The sequence below is a fragment of the Marmota marmota genome, unplaced genomic scaffold (assembly GCF_001458135.2).
Source record: "Marmota marmota marmota unplaced genomic scaffold, marMar, whole genome shotgun sequence".
NCBI lineage: Eukaryota > Metazoa > Chordata > Mammalia > Rodentia > Sciuridae > Marmota > Marmota marmota.
Window position 1 is genome coordinate 18,323,117 of NW_026000101.1, and position 7,525 is coordinate 18,330,641.

A 7,525-nucleotide genomic window follows, 5' to 3' on the forward strand; every position below is an offset into this window, starting at 1 on the left:
AAAAAAAAAAAAAAAAAAAAAACCTATGTTCAGCTTCAGGAAATACAAAAAACACATCAGATTTTTTTTTTTTTTTAATACTAGGGATTGAAACCGTAGCCTCACACATGCAAGGCAAATGCTTTAGCAGTGAACTACATCCCCAATCCTTTTTGTTTTATTTTTTGAGACAGGATCTGCTAAGTTGCCCAAGCTGACCTCAAACTTGAAATCCTCCTGCCTCAGTCTCCCAAGTTACTGGCATTACAGGAATGGACCCACATTTTAAACCCACCAGACAGAAATATGTAAAAATCATTAGACACAGTGAAGCACACCCATAATTCCAACAACTTGGGAGGCTGAGGTAGAAATACAGCAAGTCTCAGGAATTTAGTAAGACATTGTCTCAAAATAAAAAATGAAAAGGGCTGGGGGTATAGCTCAGTGGTAAAGTTCTTTTGAGTTCCATCCCTGGTTTAAAAAAAAAAAAAAAAATAAGAAAATATGTAAAAGTCCATAATTTCAAGTGTTGGGGAGGAAGTGAAACCTTAAAAAAAAAACAAAACCACACACACACCTTGCTCTTGCTTGACTCAGTAACCACAAGATGGACAACTGCCATGAGCCAATTCAGTGACTCAAACACTAGAAGTGTTTGGTAAGCATTAAGCAACTAATAATGACCAATCTAGCATTTTGAGAACACATGCAAATTACTGCCAAATACAAATTTTGACCCTTAATGAACTAAGTCCAATCTGACTCACCAATACAAAAGTAAAATCCAATTTGATTAATGAACCCAGGTTCATGTACATGCTAGGCAAGCACTCTAGCACTAAGCTACATCCCCAGCCCTTTAGAGAAAAAGTGGGGGTGGGGGAGTTTATAGATGTAGCTCAGTAGTAGATAGAGAGCTCTTATCTAGCATGCATGAAGCTCTGGGTTCAATCCTTAGCACCACAAAAAGAAAAATAAATAAAGTAATAGAATGACACTGTACATAGCTCATTAAAAAAAAAAAAAAACCCAGTTTATTTTGTGAAGAATAAAATATTCAGGTATTTATTTCCTCCGAGAATATTAATGACATTATGAAGTACTAAAATTTCAATGAGCCATTTTCATTCCAGTTACAGTAGTTCAGTGAAAACAAGTAGTTTTAAAAGGCATTACTTTGTAACCACTACTTATACTTTATGGCCCTGTGACCATTCCATAGCTCACGTGCAGCATGAGCACTCAAATCAGACAGATCTAAATTCAAATTCTATCATTTTACAGCTATAAACTTAGTTACTCGGGCTGGGGATGTGGTTCAAGAGGTAGCACGCTCGCCCGGCATGCATGCGGCCCGGGTTCAATCCTCAGCACCACACACAAACAAAGATGTTGTATCTGCCGAAAACTAAAAAATAAATATTAAAATTCTCTCTCTCTCTCTCTCTCTCTCTTAAAAAAAAACAAACAAAAAAACTTAGTTACTCCAATTCTCTGATCCTCAGATTCCTCAAAACATAAAATATATATATTATAATCAACCTACTTCCCCCTCAAACTGTGAGATTATGTAGTGTTACTGGCTAATTAATATATACCCAGGATTAGCACCTTCCCTCTTGTCCCTCACCTGGGAATCAAACCCAAGGTCTCAAGCATGCTAAGCAAGCACTCTTCCATTGAGCTACATCCCACAGGCCTTACTCCCCGCAAAAAAATACTTTCCCCTGCCTTGGGTTGTACTGGGGATTCACTAAGGGACACTCTACCACTCAGCTACATCCTTAGCCCTTTTTATTTTGAGGGGCAGTCTCACTAAATTGCCTAGGCTGGCCTCAAATTTGGGATTCTTCTACCTCAGCTTCCCATGGCACCAGAATTACAGGCATACACCACTATGTCCAGATCAAAAATATTATTATTATATTCAAGTTATTTCCATTATTACAGGAACCTGTACACTACACATTACTGTTGGAAAAGCAAAACATTTTGTTCTTTTTCTAACTGAAAGTACTTTTCCCACAAGAAATTCTCAGTGATTCACTGTCTGGTGTGACTGCCTGCTCCCCATTAGTGTACTGTCCCTTTAAAATAAATCTCTTATTCTGCTACTCATTTAAAAAAAAAAAAAGAGCCTAGAGTTGAGGTACTGGCCAATAATCCCAAACGCTGAGGCAGGAGGATCACAAGTTCAAAGCCACTCTCTCAAAAAAAATTTCTTTTAAAGGGCTGGCAATGTATTTCACTGGTAAAGTACACCTGCGTCCCACCATCATTTTCTACAAAATATCTGAAAAAAAAAGATGGATCTTTAATTTCCATGCTGTGTGGGAAACAAAACCAAAGTGATTTCTAAGTTTCTTTTCACTCTAGGATTCTAAGAAAAACTTAATGTTGTAAACATTTCTTAGAGAAATGCATTTCTTTATTTATTGGTGCATTATAGTTATATATCATGATGGGATTTACTACTATATATTCATACATGCACAATATAATTTAGCCCATATTACTCCCTAGTCTTTCTCCTTTCCCTCCTCATCTCCCATCCCCTAACCCTTTCCTCTACTGATCTCCCTTTGAATTTCATGAGACACCTACACACACACCTTTCTTTTCCTTTGTCCTCTCTAGCTTCCACAAGAAAGAAACATATGACCCTTGATCTTCTGAGTTTGACTTATTTCACTTAATATAATGGTCTCTAATGAGAAATACATTTCTTGAGAAAGACTATTTAAAGAAAACCACCTGACTAATGACCAATGAATGGTATCCTTTTTCTGATTAGTTTATGGGGGAAAATATTAGTTTATGTTGAAATATCTACATTTGAACAATCATAATGCATTCAACACTACAACAAGAAAAACTAGAATACTGGTATGTACACTCCGGGAGTTATGCTAATTCAAATTACTTGAAAAGAATTTTAGTCACTAAATTAAACTTATAGGACTCTCCTTTTAAATACCTTAGTAAAGAGGACAAAAGACAAGACACACAAGATAAAGTGAAGTTGCCAGTCAAAAAAGTGCACTTAACAACCATTGATGAGACTTGTTTACAGACCTAATATTATCTTATCAGAGTACTGTTACTACCTTTTTCAAAGTAAAAAGAAATATCAGACCAGGCATGGTGGTACATGCCAGTAATCCCAGTAACCCAAGAGGCAGAAGGTCACAAATTAAGAGGAAAGTATGGTCAATTAAGCAAGACCCTATTTCAAAATTAAAAAAAAAAAAAAAAGAGTGGCAGATGTAGATAAAAGTTAGAATGCTCCTGGGTTCAATCCCTGGTGCTGTAAAAATAATGATAATGTGTTACAAACATAAAACATGTTATAATGTAGTAATGAATCTTAAATACTAAGCAAAAGACATTCAAGACATTTTTATATACATATACTTAATTTTCCTCCTTTGCTTTCATTTCTAACACTCCCCCCACTCCAAAGAAGCCACAGCGTGGTTAATAAGTTATCAGCACATCTGCTGTGCTGTAAGAGATGCTCACTAGAGAAACATTAATTTTCTAACTTCCCACTTCCATAATTACAATGACTCATTAATGAAGCACAAGTAGGCATTCAATAAATAAGAAACTGAATAAAATAGACCGAAGCAAAATTTAATTTATAAAATTCTTGTTTTAATATAAAATTCTACTTTGATGCAAACACTGTAATTGTTTTAGACTTTGGACATTTCACATTCTTTCCTATAGGATAAAATAAAAATTTTCAGTTTAACTAGGTTGGGACGTTAACTAGAAAAAGCTATCTGTCCCTGAGAACTAAGTGTCTTTTTCCCCCCCACCATCAAATCTAATAAAATTCAGCAGAGAAATATCCATCACATCTATTCAAATTCTCAGATACTAATAATGAGAACTGAGGAAAGAGAGAAAGCATTATTACAATGTAAGGTTAACACAGAAGATGTTTAGTAAGTAAATTACCAAATCTGGTTTTGCTGCACTCTTTGGTGTCTAAAGACTCTCAAAATGTTAATCTAGTTTAACAGAAAGTCTATTTTTACGCCCAGCCATAACTTTTAAAACGTTAGTCTGTAAACAATTACATGTGGCAAGAACACAAAGGTCAGAGATCACAGATATAAATCAAATAAGCGAACTGTAACTTGGTGTCACAAGAAAGATTTGGGGCTGTTCAGATAAATCTCCACCAGCGAAACAAACAAAAAAAGTAATACCTGGAGAAGACCAGATGATGCCAAAGATATACCCAAAAAACACTCAACCCTGGTCTGGTCTCCATTTCTCCCTAATCTCACTGCCTCACAGATATCTAAATCTACACATTTCCAGCTCACTCGCAACTCCCCAGCGCTCAGCTTCTTTACTAAAACCTGGGTCCCTCTCCTCAACATTTTCTAGTTCCCACCGAGTTCTCCCTTCAACCCGATAGGTGTCCAATACGCCCATCTTTCTAGTAGAGTATTAGTGCTTGTAATCCGAACTCATTTTCCCACATCTCTTCTGCCCTCCTCCCCTTTAACTCTCTTCCCGTCACTCCGACCCTTCTCCCAGAATCCTCCCAAGTCTCGGATCTTGGTCTAACCCCTTCTCCCTCCCACCCATTAATTCCAATTAACCCGCAGGGCCTCCAGTCTTTCCCCAGGTTTCCTCCACGGTAGGTCGCTCAGTACCGGCCCCCTCCCCCCAACTCCGCCCCTCTTTCCTCCTCCCCCAGAGAGGCCCCCTCACCTGAACGCTGCTGCCGCCGCCGTCCCAAAAGCCGAAAGGTTCTGGCACCAGCCGACCTCCCAGGCTCAGTCCCCGCTAAGTTCCCGACGCCCCTAGGGAAAGCGAAAGACACCACTTCCAACTCTGTCCGCCCCGGGCCAGGCCGTAGCCACCGCCAGTACCTCGGCCGCCATGTTGAAGTCCTACTTCCCTCCTCTTCCCCTTCACCGCTCCTCCCCTTTAGGCGTCCGACGTCATGGCGCCGCGCTCCACCCGCCGGGACCAATGGGAGGAGCCGACGGTGACGTAACTAATCCCTTTTTCTAGAGCTGAGCTACTCCCGCAACCTAGAGCTTTGAAATTGGAGTAGATGAGCTGTGCTGACCCCAAGGAGAAGGAAAAATAGAGGCGTCACTAAGAGGGTAAGACTTATTAAAGCGGAGAGCCCAAGAACATTGACTCGCTAAAGGTGCACAAAGACGTAGCAGTGAGTCCTACTTGAAAATCAAAACGTCTAACTTCTCTTCCTGGGTCAGCAAGTCATACTCTCTCTGGGCCTCATTTTTCTCTATAAATGAATAATAAACTAGAAAATGACCACTAAGTCGCTCTCCAAGGGCTGAGAATGTAGATCAGTGATATAGTACTTGCTTAACATGCGCAAAGCCCTGGGTTCAATCCCCAATACCACAAATACAAAAGAATAAATCTATCTCTAGTTTTGACTTTCAGTGGGTTTAAACCAGATAATCCAATCCCAAGCCTTCACTGCCTTCTGTATTTTTTTGCATGTCTGCTAGAATTAGGTGCAAGGAGGATTCATATCTGAATAAGATGAATCTTTGTTCTCAAAATTTTCTAATCAAAGGGAGAAATAGAAACATAAATAGTTAAATCCAGTAAAAGGGTCACAGGTGGTGGGATCAAACCCAGGGCCCTGTGCATGCTAGGCAAACTCTTTACCACTGAATTTCATCCCAGCCCCCATTTTTGCTTTGAAAAATTTACTTCTGCCTAAGGGATTAGGAAAGATTTACATCACTCTGGGTGCAGAAGGCATATGTTCACTCCCATGTCTACTTCTCCAGTGTATTTTTTTCTCCAGAACTTAAATAGCAGAGAAAATAATATTTGTAAGAATGCGCAACTTTAACTCTGGATGCAGCATTCCAGAAAGGAGGGTCAAAGTGAGCACAGGACAACAATTCTGAATTATCTGCTTACTTAGTTAAGCAGGTAATGGTCAGGCACAAATTTGTGAAAAGAACAGTGAGCTGAGTAAACTTTTTAAAATTTTTTTTGTTGTTGGACCTTTATTACTTTATTCATATGCAGTACTGAGAATCAAACCTAGTGCCTCACACATGCTAAGCAAGTGCTCTACCATTGAGCCACAACCCCAGCCCAAGCTGAGTAAACTTTTCATCATTAGAATTAAAATGATAGCAGGGAATAAAGTAGATTATTGGTAGACTTATATTGAGTAAAATATTCACACCTAAACTAAATCAGAAGCAGTGGGTGATGGAGACTAGTTGATAAACTGGAGGGAAATCTGGGAGATAGACTCAACTAGATTTAGAAATGTACAATATAGGGGTTGGTGTTGTAGCTCAGTGGCAGAACACTTGCCTAGCATGTATGAGGCACTGGGTTCGGTTCTCAGCACCACATATAAGTAAAAAATAAAATAAAGATCCATTGACAATGAAAAAAATTTTTTTAATGTGCAATATAAGGGGAAAAGGTGATGTTTTGAGGGTCCTTTATTAACAGAAACAAGAATCACCTGGAACTGAAGTAGAGCCTTGCTTAGGTAAGGGAAATAATGAGTTCACACTGAGATTAAGATAATGGCAGAACTTTCTGGAGGGATGTAAAAGAAGGAATATGAGCCTGGAAATCAGGATAAAGGTAAGGAATAGATGTGTACTATATTGGTACTCCTTGAACAAATAGACTTTACTCATTCATTCAATAAATACTTATTATTGAGTATCTTTACTATACCAGTCACTGTTCTCAGCACTGGGGGTATGACAACATAATAAAGCAAATTAAAAATATCCATGTTCTGGGCTGGGGATGTGGCTCAAGCGGTAGCGCGCTCGCCTGGCATGTGTGCGGCCCGGGTTCCATCCTCAGCACCACATACAAACAAAGATGTTGTGTCCGCCGAAAACTAAAAAATAAATATTAAAATTCTCTCTCTCTCTCTCTCTCTCTCTCTCTCTCTCTCTCTCTTAAAAAAAATATCCATGTTCTTATAGGAACTCTTCTTCTAGAGGAAGATAGCTAATAGATAAAAATGAGGCTCAAGCGGTAACGCGCTCACCTGGCATGCGCGGGACGCTGGGTTCGATCCTCAGCACCACATAAAATAAAATAAAGATGTTGTGTCCACCGAAAACTGAAAAATAAATATTTAAAACTTCTCTCTCTCTCTCTCTCTCTCTCTCTCTCTCTCTTTAAAAAAAAATGATGAATGCTAGGAAGAACAAAACATGAAAATATTCATGGTTGAAATTTAGAAATGGTGACAAGGCCTCACTGGAAAGGTAACATCTAAATAAAGATCTGAAAGATGCCAGATGCTGTGTCGCATGGCTATAATCCCAGTGGCACAGGAGGCTGAGATAGAAGGATTGCAAAGTTAAAGCCAGTCTCAGCAACTTAGCAAGGCTCTAAGCAACTTAGTAAGACCCTATCCCAAAATAAGAAATGGCTGGGGATGTGGCTCGGTGGTTAAATGTCCCTGGGTTAAAAAAAAAAAAAAAGTCTCCAGTACAAAAAAAGAAAGAAAGAAAGAAAGAAAAAACCCTGGAAGAAG

The 7,525-nt window shown here is 38.9% G+C and overlaps 1 protein-coding gene across 4 annotated transcripts in view; it reads right to left on the minus strand.

The window, feature by feature from the left end:
• Positions 1 to 4,944, minus strand: part of Ubap1 (ubiquitin associated protein 1) — a 54,733-nt gene extending 49,789 nt beyond the window's left edge. For 2 of the 4 annotated variants that reach the window (XM_048783475.1, XM_015492433.2), the window contains exon 1: positions 4,717 to 4,932. The gene's annotated coding sequence lies outside the window, so the exon portion shown is untranslated. Of the gene's footprint in view, positions 1 to 1,011; positions 1,129 to 4,716 lie in introns of all 4 variants that reach the window. The other 2 variants (XM_048783473.1, XM_015492437.2) reach the window with 2 other exon arrangements.
• Between the last annotated feature and the right edge of the window lie 2,581 nt (positions 4,945 to 7,525).